Consider the following 16,256-nt stretch of genomic DNA (forward strand, 5'->3'; position numbering starts at 1 on the left):
TGGAAGAAAAAGATGCACAACCAACCGAGAGAACCGCAGCCTTATGAGAATTGTCAAGCAAAATCGATTCAAGAATTTGGGTGAACTTCACAAGGAATGGACTGAGGCTGGGGTCAAGGCATCAAGAGCCACCACACACAGACGTGTCAAGGAATTTGGCTACAGTTGTTGTATTCCTCTTGTTAAGCCACTCCTGAACCACAGACAACGTCAGAGGCGTCTTACCTGGGCTAAGGAGAAGAAGAACTGGACTGTTGCCCAGTGGTCCAAAGTCCTCTTTTCAGATGAGAGCAAGTTTTGTATTTCATTTGGAAACCAAGGTCCTAGAGTCTGGAGGAAGGGTGGAGAAGCTCATAGCCCAAGTTGCTTGAAGTCCAGTGTTAAGTTTCCACAGTCAGTGATGATTTGGGGTGCAATGTCATCTGCTGGTGTTGGTCCATTGTATTTTTTGAAAACCAAAGTCACTGCACCCGTTTACCAAGACATTTTGGAGCACTTCATGCTTCCTTCTGCTGACCAGCTTTTTAAAGATGCTGATTTCATTTTCCAGCAGGATTTGGCACCTGCCCACACTGCCAAAAGCACCAAAAGTTGGTTAAATGACCATGGTGTTGGTGTGCTTGACTGGCCAGCAAACTCACCAGACCTGAACCCCATAGAAAATCTATGGGGTATTGTCAAGAGGAAAATGAGAAACAAGAGACCAAAAAATGCAGATGAGCTGAAGGCCACTGTCAAAGAAACCTGGGCTTCCATACCACCTCAGCAGTGCCACAAACTGATCACCTCCATGCCACGCCGAATTGAGGCAGTAATTAAAGCAAAAGGAGCCCCTACCAAGTATTGAGTCTATATACAGTAAATGAACATACTTTCCAGAAGGCCAACAATTCACTAAAAATGTTTTTTTTTTATTGGTCTTATGATGTATTCTAATTTTCTGAGATAGTGAATTGGTGGGTTTTTGTTAAATGTGAGCCAAAATCATCACAATTAAAAGAACCAAAGACTTAAACTACTTCAGTCTGTGTGCACTGAATTTATTTAATACACGAGTTTCACAATTTGAGTTGAATTACTGAAATAAATGAACTTTTCCACGACATTCTAATTTATTGAGATGCACCTGTAAGTGTTGTCAAGTCGGACATTTCTCACTTCTTGCACTGGATCAGACACCTTCGAGATCAAAGGCAGATATCGCGGGATTCACGTTCATGCGCTGTTGCTGATAAAGTGGATATAATTTAAAATAAGTTGCTTTAAAATTAAAATAAATATGATTAAAAAGACATTCAATGTACCTGTTATTTAATTTCGCCAATAATGCGGGTCTTTCCATCCATGTTTAGTTTAATAAAGATGTGTATTTTAGATATTTCAGAAATATAATATAAATCACATATCCCTTACAGAGATCGCCCTCTCAGAGTGTTGGGAATATTCACATATAATTTATACATATAAAACATGATATTAGAGATAAAAATCAAACATTTTAGAAGAGAACGAAACATCACATCACGAACATGAGGTCACTATAATAATATGTTACATTGCCAGACACAATATTTTACATACATTTTAGTTCTTTTAAAACTTTACATGTTTTCAGTGCTTTTTTCTTTTCACGGTTGTTTAAGCCAATGAGCATTAAGCTGTGTCGTCAGCAAGTCGTTTCCCATCATGCTTGCAGTTTGCAGCTGGAAAAATCCAATTTCACGTGCCTCTCTCACGAGTCTTTTTGTCATACGTCACCATGACATCACAGCAAGTCGGACAGATTTTTAACCGGCATGCACCTGCCGCTGATCACCGTTGATCAGTTCTGCGCAGAATTTGCTCATCTCAAACGAGGCTAGTGCGATCTCTATATGGGATATGTGATTTTGATCATATTTCTGAAATATCTAAAATACATGTCTTTATTAAATTAAAAATGGATGGAAAGGCATATTTATTTTCATTTTAAAGCAACTGAATTTAAATTATATCCACTTTATCAGCAACAGCGCATGAACGTGAATCCCGCGATATCTGCCTTTGATCTCGAAGGTGTCTGATCCAGTACAAGAAGTGAGAAATGTCCGTCTAGACACAGCCGTTACGCTCTCGCCTACGATAGAGCCGCGGATGTAGTTATGACGTTAAATAAAAGAATCTCTGTGGTTTTGTATTGAACGAAGCACTTTCAACAAATAAAATTAATTAAACTTACTTCAAGTAAGTTATCTTGGGTAGTTACCTCGGGAATAATAATACGTTTAAAAATAATTTTTAATTACATTTCGTGAACAAAACGGCAAACGTTAAAGAGAGCCTTTTACTCATTTTGAGTGGAAACTGCTGTTAACAACAGCAAACTACCCGATCAACTAACAACAGCTAACAGAACAAGTGGTGGGAAGTCGCTTGGAAGCCAAAATAATGCAAAAACTCGTTGAGAATACGTTAATAATAGTCTCCCTTTTTCTATAATTGATTCCCAAGCATGTTTAATTAAGCATGTTGTCGTTTGCTGCAGCAATTCGGAGCTCGAATAGCCCTGAATGCAATCATTGAAATGCTTTGCTGACATTTATGGACGGATCTTTATTCCCATTTACTCTGTGTCAAATAAGAATCACTGGCTACATCACATATCAGCAGGGCTCTTTATTTAAGCTAGACAAGCGTCCGTTCCGAAGCATCAGTGCAGAATCTATGGCTTTGTCTCAAAACCTAGTGAGCTGCCTACCTAAACAGCATTGTTTCTTGTGCATTGTGCATGCATCTGTGTTTATCATTTATGCTATAAAGCTATCATTTTACATATCTGTCTTCTGATTACAGTCAAAGATGAGGAAAAACAAGGGGAAACCCAATACAAAGTAAGAAAGAAAGAAAGTCACACATCTGGGATGGCATGAGGGCAAGTAAATGATGAGAAAATTATAATTTTTGGGTGAACTATCCCTTTAATTAGAAAGTAACAGATTCATTTTTAAAATAATGAAATCTATAATATATCTGTAACAACTTAATTCAGGTAATTTCCAGTTATATTGCACATAGTAGTAAAAAAAATAGTAACATTATTATAATTAATTGTATTGATTTTTCATTGTGAGGATGTCACCAATTGAGTTTATGCTTTTGAAAATGTTTAATTGAATTCCATTTATAACTCTTTGATTTTATATTGTCACAGTGTTGCAGTGTTATGATACTTACATTGGTTATTATGATGATATGCAAAATACCATAGTGAAAAAGTCTGATTGGCCTTTGTAGTGTCAGGTTTTACTTCCCTTCTGATACAACTGTTGCGGTTCATGTCAAGACAAGAACTTCAGTGTAACATTAACAGAAATATAATGTGATCTTTTATGATATATATTGTGTGAGAAATGCTTCTGTCCATTTTAAATAAATCAGGGTCAAGTAATTCCTTTGAAACAAAATATCTGTCCTATTTCCACATTTAAGAAGGTCAACCAGACCATCTGCATTTGCATTTCAAAGTATTGCAGTTTAAATTCCACTTAACTTATAAAAAGAAAGCAGAATCCGCCCCTCCCTTTGCTGTGAAGTGCTGCTGGCTTACAGCTATGCTTGCATACAGGATAACCATTAACATTTTACAGCAGCCGTACACAAATAAACATGAATCCTCTCCAGCCTATTTCAAGCAGGCTGAATGGCCTTATAACGACCACCTTGTTGGTTGCGCAAAAAGATTCTAATATTTGTATTTATAGAAGCAATTTAGCTTCCAGGTTGTTCTACATCTTCAAAGTATGCAGGGCAAAGGTTAATCTTTAGGGATAGTTCACCCAAAAATGAAAATTCTCTCATCATTTACTCACCCTCATGCCATCCCAGATGTGTATGACTTTCTTTCTTCTGCTGAAAACTAAGATTTTTAGAAGAATATTTCAGCTCTGTAAGCTCTTTTAATGCAAGTGAATGGTGACCAGAATTTTGAAGCTCCAAAAATCACATAAAGGCAGCATAAATGTAATTCATATGACTCCAGTGGTTAAATCAATATCTCTAAAAGTGGTATGATAGGTGAAGGTGAGAAACGGAGCAATATTGAAGTCCTTTTTTTTTTTTTTTTACTATAAATCTCCACTTTCACTTTTACATTCTGAAAGTGAAAGTGGGAATTTATAGGAAAAAAGGATTGAAATATTGATCTGTTTCTCACCCAAAGTGACTGCATCACTTCAGAATACATATATTAAACCACTGGAGTCATACGGATTACTTTTATGCACTGAAAGAACCTACAGAACTGAAATATTCTTCTAAAATCTTCATTTGTGTTCAACAGAAGAAAGTCATACACATCTGGAATGGCATGAAAGTGACTAAATGATGACAGAATTTTCATTTACTCACCCTTATGTTGTTCCAAACCCATGTGACATTCTCTCTTCCGTGGAACAAAAAAGGAGATGGTTTGCAGAAAGTTTTGCTGCGGTCACCATTCATTCTCATTGCAACTTTGGTTTTCATACTTCAAACAATTGAAGTCTTTCTGAATTTTTGTATGTAGACTACATTGGAAGATGCCTGTCCGGAGGAACCAAATTGTGATGAGGAGTTTGCGAGTGTATACCATGAGCAGATCCACTCTCCAGCCTCAGAGACCCTACTCAACCTGGAGCACAGTTATTTTGTCAGTGTTTCTGAGCTCATCAGTGAGCGAGACATGGAACTCAAGAAACTTCAGGAGAGGTTTGTGTGATGGGAGGTTACCACAAGATGTTACTCTAATGCGGTTTAATGATGAAAAATGCCAGGGAGTGTAATTTAGATAATGAGCTCCTAACTTACATTTCAGAATGTAACCATACTCTGTTGTTATCAGGTACAAAGGTTAAATACAAGATGTTGATTTTGTTTAATATCAAAATGTGTTCTGTACATTTATGATTGAGACCCAAAAGGTTGCCTGAGTGTTATTCTTGAAGATCATAGATCAGACACGACGTTCACACTGCAAGCCAGAGTGCCCATTTGCTGCTCAGATCTTCTTTGTTAAATGTGGCCTATATATCAGCCACTGGTCAAAACAAGTAACACTTCTAAACTGATCTGCATGTGTAAAACATCCTAGTCTGGCATGCTCATTAAAACATGCAAAATTATGTCTTATTTAGTTCTTTTAAATAAGTTGAAGAAATTTGGACCTGCAGTATTAGAACATATATTGCCACTGTTTAAAGCAGTTGTCACAACATTTGAAACCTTACCTAAATTATATTATAGTTCATGCCAAGATTAAATCAAAACATAGTTATGATAAATGACGAGTTAGATTGATGTAAAAATCACATTAATTCCCACCTGACTGTTCAAACTGAAGTCACATTGCAAAAGAGCATATATGCATCCGATTTATTTCCACAAATAAATCCCAGATCGGAACTGAAAATGTCAGATTCACTGTGGTTTTTCATGTCATTCAAAAACAGATCTGTTACTTGTTATAGAAAAATTATTAATTGTTTCAAAAGGTATGACAAAAATACATTTACGAATTTGTCCTTGTCCATCCATACACAGAGAGGCTGCAGAGATGGATAAAGTCATGCAGGAGCTGGGGAAGACTTTGTGTGACCAGGATGTGAATACTGTTGCTGCACAACACTTTAATACACAGCAGGTGAGACCAATCTACTGTACCATATGGCCTCTGTATGTATACTAAGATAATGCATAATATTAAAGGCATAGTTTACCCAAAAATGAAAATTCTCTCATCATTTACTCAATATCATGCCATCCCAGATGCGTATGACTTTCTTTCTTCTGCTGAACACAAAGATTTTTAGAAGAATATCTCAGTTCTGTAGGTCCATACAATGCAAGTGAATGGTGGCCAGAACTTTGAAGGTTCAAAAAGCATATAAAGGCAACATAAAAGTAATCCATACAACTCCAGTGGTTAAATGTATATCTTCAGAAGTGATATGATAGGTGTAGGTGAGAAACAGATTAGTATTTGTCTTTTTTTTTATTTATTTTTTTTTACTATAAATTCTCCTCCCTGCCCAGTAGGTGCCAATATGCACAAAAAATGAGAATCACCAGAAATAAAGAATGTGAAAGTGAAAGTGGAGATTGATTGTTAAAAAAGGGCTTAAATATTTATCTGTTTTTCACCCACACATCATATCGTTTCCGAGTTGTATGGATTACTTTTATGCTGCCTTTATGTGCTTTTTTGGACCTTCAAAGTTCTGGTCACCATTTACTTGCATTGTATGGACCTACAGAGCTGAAATATTCTTTTAAAAATCTTTGTTTGTGTTCTGCAGATGAAAGAAAGTCAAACACATCTGGGATGGCATGAGGGTGAGTAAATAATAAAATGAATGAGAATTTTCATTTTGGGTGAACTATCCCTTTAACTTCTCTTCTGTTTGGTCTGGAAAGGTGCTGGAGAACAAATGGGCCAGTGAACTCAAGCAAGTCACAGGTATCCAGAAATAAGAGTATCAGGAATGGGTGATGAAGCTTCATAGGGACCTACAGAACCCCCAAAACAGCACGATCAAGTGAGTAATGGAGAGTGAGAGTGGTAAAGACAAAGTGAGCATCAGTTTGTGGGTATGTCTATTTATTGTCATTAGATTATAAATCTTTGTCTCTCTATCAGCATGCAAGCGCAACATGACTGACTCAAGTAGGACATACTCTTGGATTAACATCTGTTGTTCTGAAAACATTTCTATCATAACCCAAACCCTCAAATCAGAGGGCAGTGTTTGGTTTTTAGGAACATCAAAGGATGCCTGTCAAGGAAAGGTGTCCTAATTGTGTAAATCATTAAGCGAGCATGAAACATGGCAGTTTTTTGCTTCCTTTGCAAGTCACTCACTCCATTGACACAAGAGAAGTGCTGTCGACTGAGCAGAGTTGATGAATGGTTATGTAGTTTTAGATATGTGAAAGAAAAGAGCATAAAGCTGCCCACATGGTAGCAGAATTTTCAAAGACACTGGCACAAATTTTCTGAAGCATTTGGTTTTGATTCAGGAAATCCTGCCCTTAAAGAATTTATTTTGTTTGGCAGACTTCAATAGTGTTGTATCAGATGAACATTTTGAATTGCTCAGTGACTGGGGAACATGTCTTCCTTTTGATCATAATATGATTGTGATATTTAGCAATAGCTTAAAGAAATAGTTTGCCCAAAAATGAAAATTCTGTCATCATTTACTCACCCTCATGTAGTTCCAAACATTCTTTTTTCCATTTTGAAGATTAAAAGTTCAGTCGAAAATATTTTGAAAAAGTCTTTATATCTATTGTGTTGTGTTCCGCAGAAGAAAGTAAGTCGTAGGGGTTAGGAACAACTTGAGGGTGAGTGATGATGGCAAATGAAGACAGAATAAAACATTTTGGGTTAACTATTCTATTTTCTATTTAATATCATTGGTGACTTAAATTAGATGATGTTCCAGTTTGAATCAATCAGATTTTATTTTGACTTAGTGACACCATCTGCCACATGAGTGAATAGCATCCAACAGCAAAACATCAGAACCTCAGAAGTTGATCCTGTTATTTGTTAAGTGAGGAGATCAAGGTGCAGTCCGGTCAGCTGGGGGAGGCTGGAGACGCAGGGGCTCGGCTCTTCGAGGAGCAGTGACAGCTGGAGGAGAGCTTCACCATCCACTTAGGTATGGCATCTCCAGGGGAACGGGGGACGCTACAAAACTAACTCGCTAAAAACAGGTTTAAATGCTCCAGCGCAGTAATTTACACCCACTTCTAGTGTGTTTTCAGTCTCTCTCTCTCAAGCTCATTATAAGCACAATATTTTGTGCCTACATGTACTATAAGTATTAACAGGCTTTTATAGGGTTGAAGTTTAGAATACTTAAGTGTGGCAGATGCTGAAAAGATTAAGGTTAAAATCATAGATGTCAGAAATAAAAAAATTATGGATAAAAAATAGCTACCGATGTGTCTTTTAGGGGCTCAGCTGAAGACCATGCACAATCTGCGGCTGGTGCGATCCAATGTGCTGGACTTCTGTAAGCATCATCGTCATAGCAGCAGCGGGGTTAAGTTGCGGCAACTACAGACCACCCTCTCGCTGTACTCCATATCACTCTGTGGCCAAGTGCTGCTGGTCGACAACAGAGTGAACTCTTACAGCAGCAGTAAGAGAGGTATTACATCATTTTTACGCTTCAATTCAAAGATCAGTTTGGCTAATCAAAATCTGCAAAAACTCATTTACATAGACAGTATTTTTGTCTTTTTATCGCAACAAATCAAACCTTTTAAACAAGATGAGCTTACTTGAGAAGCAAAATTCTTATCCCCTTTGCAAATAGTTGTTTTTTTTTAAGTGTAAAACAAACAAAATGTGTTATATGAGGTTTATGCTTAATATGCCAATGGGGTAAGAAAAATAAACCTAATTCAAGTTGTCTAAAAACAAGTCTCATTATCTTGTTTTGCCTCTCAAGTAACTGTTTTAATTGTAAAATAAGACAATAAATACTGAATATTTTTGCAATAAAAAAAATAATAAAAAGAAAACACAAGGTTTTTTATTTTGTGTGGATTACACAAACATATTTACTGTAAATGTGTCTAACACTAGACTTTGCCACAGTGTCCCAAGAACGCACCGACTTCCACTTCTACAGAGTGGATGAGCAGCTTGAAATTGTCCAGCAGATGGTGCTGTATGCACGAGCGCAGAGCAACAGCAAACAGAGAGAACAGCCCGGTGAGTGACAGAACAACTGTGTGTGTTTGTGCCCATCCAAAACCAGCAACTCTGCACAGATATCCAACTTCAGACCTTCCGCAAGGAAGTGTTCAGTTTCATTCGACTGAGGCTTGCTACAATGAAACACGATACACATTTTTTTCAAGATGTTTTGCCAGATAGTGGAATGCACTGGTTTTGCATTTTGCTGTTTGTGCTAATATAGATCTCATTAACATTGGGCCATTTTGGGGGGCCTGGGTAGCCTGGGTGTTCGCTAGTTCGAATCCCAGGGCATGCTGAGTGACTCCAGCCAGGTCTCCTAAGCAACCAAATTAGAGTCACATGGGGTAACCTCCTCGTGGTCGCTATAATGTGGTTCGTTTTCGGTGGGGTATGTGGTGAGTTGAGCGTGGTTGCCGCGGCAGATGGTGTGAAGACTCCACATGCGCTATGTCTCCATGGGTACGCGCTCAACATGCCACGTGATAAGATGCGCGGGTTGACGCTCTCAGACCTGGAGGCAACTGGGATTCATCCTCCGCCACCCGGACTGAGGCGAATCACTACGCGACCACGAGGACTTAAAAAGCACATTGGGAACTGGGCATTCCAAATTGAAAAAAAAAACAAAACAAAAAAAAAAAAACATTGGGACATTTTTAGGTTTTTGTTACATATTTGTGTGATCAAATGTATACAAATATACAAATACAATTTTAGCCTATCAAGAACCTTTCTAGGTCAAAAGTAAGAAATTATATTTTGCAAAATAAAAAAGAAGTCTGTTTTTGCCATTTTTAAGATTTGTTGCATTGTGACAGTTAGTTCACAATGGTAACGTAAGCATATCCCCCAACAATTCACATTACTGTAATAAAAAAAAAAAAAATACAATTGTCATCAACGCAATGTGAAGAAAAATATATTGTTTAAACTGTCGCATATTTATACTTCATGGTGGAATTTGATGTACTGCCTTTAAGCTCTGAAGGTGTTTTTAAAGATTTCCTGTTTCAGTGGCATGCCCAAACTTAAAGGCTTATAACTCTACAAAAAAACAAAGAGGGTCAATTGTTTGTCATTTTAAAGAAAACTTTTCAGTTTTTTTAATTATATAGATTATTTTTAAATGTTTTTTTTTTTTACATTTTACATCTCAGGGTGCAAATAAGGTAGCTCCAAAAAAACTGTTTTGTTTCCAATCATGTCACCTGAGTAAAATTTTGTGTTGATACAACAAAGCAATCAAAAGTTTTCTGAATCCTAATAAGATTAGTTTAGTGTACCATGACTCTGGACAACGTACTACATAATTTTTCTGATCCAGAAAAGCTAACGTGCTAACGTGCTTTTAGCCAGATAGCACATTATGTGCTGTGTGCACATTGTGCTTCATGTGGATTATCTAGTGATCTATGCATCCGAATATGTCGTGTGTAGGCTTGTGTGGCAAGGAGGAGGGCGGGGCTGGGCCGTGATGATGTACGCCCAGTCCCTAATCAGGCTAATCAAGCCCACAAGAGGGATAAAGGTGGCCGGAGGCGGCAGTTCGGGAGAGAGAGAGCTACAGGCAGCTGCCCTGTATGCGTTTGTGTTATATGTCTGTTGCTTTAAGATAATCATTAAATGATTATTTATATTGTCAAGATGATTCTCGCCACCTCCTTTCCCTTTTACCCCGTTACATTGGTGCCGAAACCCGGGAAGGAAGAGGGATGCGCCGTAGTAGAGTCCTCGCCACTACCATCCATCCCAAAGGAGCAGCCATGGCCATCCGCCGGGGGACTGAGGAGGCCGGCCGCCTGAAAGCGGAGGAACGACCGCCGACCGCGAGGGGAGGAGGGGCTCCTTACCAACCGCCTGCAGTGCTCAGGCCGCTGCCAGGGGTGGAGGAGACCCCTACCATCCACCAAAACGCGACGAGGCATGTCATCCACTAGAGGGTGGAGGAGTGACCGAGGACCAGGCTAGGGCATATCTGAGAACCGGCGGGTAAGGTTTTTTTCTCTCTCTCCTCTCTCTCTCCCACTGTCGCTCTGTGTTGGCCTTTCCCTCTCTTTTTTTTTTCTGTTTTTCCCTCCCCTCTCCCTTCCAGGTCCGAGAAGGTGGGGAAGACCTGCCGGCAGGGCACGGTCATAATGCCTACATGCATTGTGAAGTATAGCTTCTATGCTTTAAAACAATACCAATTTTGTGTTGGTCGAGACTGTAATTCGATTTTACACTGATTATGCTTAACAAGCCAAAAACTTGTAAAGTCATGTAAAGTCACCATAAATGGTTTTCTTTTATTGAGATAAGTTCATAAAGGTAAAAAAACAATTGGCACACTTGCCCATTACTTAGATTTCACGTTGCATGTAAACACCTTTACCGGTGCAAGTGTTGTTCGTTTTTCAAAAGCAAAGAATAATCCTACAATTTCAAATCTCATGTAAACATAGGTTTCTTATATTGAAAAAGCAGATATTATTTTATAGTTATCAGTTTATTGGCATGCATGTAAATGCACTCATTGTGTATTGTGTATCCACTGTGTGGATGATAATGTGTGCTCTGGAAACATCACAGCCACATCCAGCCATTATGGGCCTGAGGAACATCCTGAAGGTCTGCTGCACCCGTGATATCACCATCTCACTGCTGCTGGTGCATGACATGTCTGAGGTAAGAAGGAAGTTATGATCAGTTTTCAAAACCAATAATCATCTCATAAACTACATGGGGTGTTCAAAAATCCAACTGAACCTCATCACTTCTATTCTTGGAATCTATAACATTCTACATTCTAAGGGTGTTTCAGAGCATTTTACTGCCAACTGCAATCATTTAAATGCTTTTGGGGAAATGTTGGAGAGTGATTGGCATCTGGTTCTAGAACATGCAAACAAAAAAGCCAAATGCTCAAGATTAAAATGCAATCTATTCCAAAACATTTTAACTATATACCTGTTCCAGTTTTATACTATATACTGGCACCAAAAATCATGCCACGGTCGAAATCACTGAGATCACATTCTTGCCCATTCTGATGGTTGATGTGAACATTAACTGAAGGTCCTGATCCGTATCTACATGATTTTATGCATTGCACTGCTGCCACATGTTTGACTGATTAGATAATCGCATGAAGAAGTAGGTGTACAGGTGTTCCTAATAAAGTGGTATGTGAGTGTATTTAGCCATTTATAGCCAACATTACAATGCACAGTGACCCCACACTGCACATGTGTTGACTCTGACATGCGTAGTGTCATTACAATGGCAACATGACATTGATGCAGAATTTCATTTATGCAGAACCAAAGCATAAAACTAGCTAACACTATTCTTTTGCTGCTTTCCAAGAACTAGTATTTTGCTCAGGAATGCAAATCTAGTTTATTTTCCATTACCCTTGAGAAGTATGTTTCATTCTGGCTGAGATTTGCATTGCTCAAATGGGTGCAGCTCTCTTAGTCTTTGTCAATTATAAACAAGCCAGAGTGTGTGATCTGGGTTGCGTTAATGTATGGATATTATCCCATCCTATTATGCAATGTAATGTACCATTTCCTCTTAAAAGCATTTTTTCACGTTTATGTGCTCATCTTTAGTCATTATTCATCTGAGACAGATCAAAACATATTATGTAACATTATGACCAAAACATAAAAACCATCCTGATTATAATTTCACTTTAGGCTCATTCAGTAGATTCTTGAGGTGCTGCTATATACCACATATTGGGAGCATATGAAACCAGAATAATTTGTCTTCTCCACCCAAAGTGTACAGGCTGTTTTTTCCCCTAACTTGCTCACCCTCAAAACTCTGTCGTCTGATTTAGAAATGGTCTATTCTGGACCAGACTGTCTGGACTGACCAGTATAGTTTTAAGTTAAAGAAAGCCTCAATGACAGCCTCTCTGACCATTGACTGATGTTGGGGAGTGTTCAGGAAATGTTTTCATATGTTCAGGAGCGATGTGTTCTTCCAGCCAAAGGCAGCTAAAGGCCTCAGTCCTGTATATAAAGTTCTTACTTTGTATATATGCTGCTCTACAAGGATTGATTTGTATACCTTACTGGTATTCCAGATTGTTAGAGAATATCTCAGTCCCTGTCTTTTTTTTTTTTCATTCTCTCCTCTGTATAGGAGATGACCATTCCCTGGTGTCTTAAACAAGCTGAGCTTGTCTTCAAGTGTGTGAAAGGTGAGCAAGCAAAAAGGTCAAATATAGAAAGTGCAAATACTGTCATTGTAGCTCTGGGGGTTTGTTAATAAAGAGGAACATGCCAGTCACAATGTTGTGTAGCATTTTAGCACTACATTTTTTACATTGTTTGTTACTGTGCATTAATTTAGTGTCATGTGGTTTGAAAATGATTTAACTCTATTATTGGTCCTTATAAAAGCCTAATACTGGGTTGCAAGATATTTTATCAATTAAAAAAGGCACATTTTGGTTTATCGATGATTTGAGACCATCTGAGTACTTTACCCTGCTTGTAACAAATGTCTGAATCTTCTTTGGCATTTTCAGGTTTTATGATGGAAATGGCCTCCTGGGATGGAGGAATCTCACAGACTGTCCAGGTCCTTGTCCCACAGGTAAGATTTGGCCTCAATAGCCACGTTTCTACTATTGGGCCAAAAGGGGGCATGCTAGTGCGTGCCAGGGCTAGTTGCGTTCCCACTGTCACTTCCTGGGGGCATTTATCGTGCCTCCTCTGGGCTTCCTTGGGGCCAATAACCTTTGACCTGCTGATTACCCTTGGGCCAAAGAAGGCCAACTAAGGATTGAGGCGGGGTAATGTCGAAGGCGTAATTTAGCTGAGTCAGGTCAGAAGGTCAGCACCAAGATACTAATTTCCCAATTTTTCATATCTAGCTACCAGCTTACCTCAACAGAGAATGGAAAATCATCAGTACTGGTCAATAGATGAAATCAGGGCTCTTCTGAATATTTGGGCTGATGAAAATGCACAACGTCAGATCGTCTGCATCTGCCGAAACGAAGACATGATTAAGTATATTGTCGCCGAACTTGCCAAGTTGTGTATCCAGCGCACAACAGTACAGGTTCGGGAAAAGTTAAAAAGAAATGGCTGGCACAATAGAAATCCGTGTTCATTTAGAGGGCTAGCTAGTCTCCACAGTTTGATGCCTCAGCTTGATTTTCCCTCTTTTGAAATGGGCGGGGTGTGTCACATTTGCAACAGGGTGGTGTATTAAGGGCAGGTTTTAGGGCAATGCTGCGGGGCTATTGGCCCGATGGTGGGAATGCAGATCGATTTTGGTCTTGCTACTTGATAGTCCTGTTTCACAATGGCCTTACAGTTGAAAAGTTACTGTTGAATTTACAATCAAGTAACTATTCAGGAAAGTCACCATTTATTTACCAGTTTGGTCACTGCAATAAACGGTTACTAAACCTTTTTGCTTTGTTCAAAGCTATGAATCAAACAACAATCTAGGAATGTTTGTTAGAATGTAGTCATTGTAATATACATAAGCTATATAAAGTAAGTGCACAGCATGTGGGTGATGTCTAGACAAAAATGTGGGTTTAGGGAATTATTTTTCTTTTAAAAAGGTGCTAAAGGGTAAAACAGGCAGGTGTGAAAGTAAGTCCCTGGAGACTGAGCATGTGCCAAATGACAGGCACTATTGTTTGAGAATACAAACTGAATAATAAAGACAGATTTCTTCTATTCCAAGTTTAGTGCTTTTATAATCGAAGACCATAAATGCACTATTGTTTGTTTTTCCCTAAACAGAAATCTGGCACCAATGTGTTTGTGCACCTCTGTCTTACTGATCTTTCTTAGAGTATCTCAGAGGAGATGTTCTACCAACTGAGCAACATGCTGCCTCAGATCTTCAGAGTCTCCTCAATGCTCACGCTAACATCAAAACGCTGACGGAGCCACACATACACAGGAACATTGACCCAAAGTAACCCTTGTGCTCACAACACTTCAACTGCCACTGTGGAGAACATCATGCCACTTTCGATTTTTACACTGTAAAAATTGAAAAAATAGACACTTGTGGCTCCATTTGGGATTCTTTAGACTACCACAAAGGCGGAACTCTTTGGAGAACCTCTAGCCATCTTTTCCAATTGAGCAGCTTTATGAGGTGCTTACAAAATGGAACCCATAGATTCCTACAAGAACTCTGTAGTAAGGTAAGGCATTTTAAATATACTGTATATTGAAGTTCTTTGAGTAGTCCCTGAAAAGGGTGCCTAGATGTTCTCCAGAGGGTTTCACCAGTGTGGCAATCTGAGGAACTCCAAATGGTGCCATTTTACAGTAATCATTTTCAGAAATGATGATGAAGAAATACGAAATGTAAGCTGTTTTGAAATGCACTGTCATGTGATCTACACAAGCCTGAATTTTCACCTAAATTCATAGATTTGTACATTCCAATTCATAAACAACATTATGGTAGTGTGTTCAGATTTTTAGCTCTTTTTCAACCATGATACTGTGGCATTCACCTAATGCTGCATGGGAAGTAGGAAGTGCCAAGAAGACAAGCTGTGTGTTAGTGCTGCATTGCAGTCAACCACCTTCGGCGTCCTGTCATCTTTCTCCCACAAACACCAGATAGCGCTGTTCTGAAGTGGAAGTTTGAGGTAACCAAAGCTGCTGATTCCACATGTCAAATGAAACCAACCGTACGAGCATTATAACTGATTTACCATGTGTTTGTATATTAGGTGCCAGTTGTAAGCCCTGGCATGTATGCAGCTATATTTAAACTGTGTAATCTTCAAAAACTGGGCCATTACTTGCATTTCTTGAAGCCTAAAAGCAGTTTCAACAGTTTTTTAATTAGAAATGTTTACCTCATTTATCTTATTTCTAAAAGCGGCTTACTGAAGAGATATCTACATAAAGTTGATCGGGTTAGTGGGGAATTATTGATATCCAGTTGTTTTGTAGTATTCTTTTTAAAATTTTTATAGTGCCTTTAAAAAAGAAAATCTGCATGTTAACTACTTTCTGTTAAGGATTTTGTGGAATTCTACCTAATGAAGATATTACCATACAAAGTAGCAAAGTAGGGCTAATCTGAGGGTTAAAGATTTTGCATCAGTAGTAGCCTTTTTTCTGAGACCACTGACATGGTCACACAATCACACATGTTCCTTACTAATGTCAATTAGAGTTGGGCATTTTGAGTAATTTTGTAGTCGAGTACTCTTACACACACACACACACACGCAAAAAGAGTAATTGATTACTTGAAATTAAAAATGTAAGTTAACCTTCAACCTTTGAACCTGTTATTCTTATAAAAAAATAGCACTATGCATAAAAAAACAACATCTAGATTCAAAAACAACAACAAAAAATTGCACACACATAGAAACATACATTCGAAGTCTTCTTAAGTTATATAATCACTTTAAATAGTTAAAATGTTCTTTTTGGGTAAACTATTCTTTTAACAACATCATGCATCCACAGCACCAACCAATTCATTGTAGTTGAAATGGCAAGATTTTGGTGAAAGAAGCAGTTTCATT

The 16,256-nt window shown here is 38.3% G+C and overlaps 1 pseudogene; it reads left to right on the forward strand.

Annotated features, from left to right (window-relative positions):
• Positions 1-2,385: 2,385 nt before the first annotated feature.
• On the forward strand, positions 2,386-14,683 carry LOC127435692 (protein C12orf4 homolog; annotated as a pseudogene).
• The last annotated feature ends 1,573 nt before the right edge of the window (positions 14,684-16,256 follow it).

Source organism: Myxocyprinus asiaticus, chromosome 46, assembly GCF_019703515.2.
Source record: "Myxocyprinus asiaticus isolate MX2 ecotype Aquarium Trade chromosome 46, UBuf_Myxa_2, whole genome shotgun sequence".
Lineage (NCBI taxonomy): Eukaryota > Metazoa > Chordata > Actinopteri > Cypriniformes > Catostomidae > Myxocyprinus > Myxocyprinus asiaticus.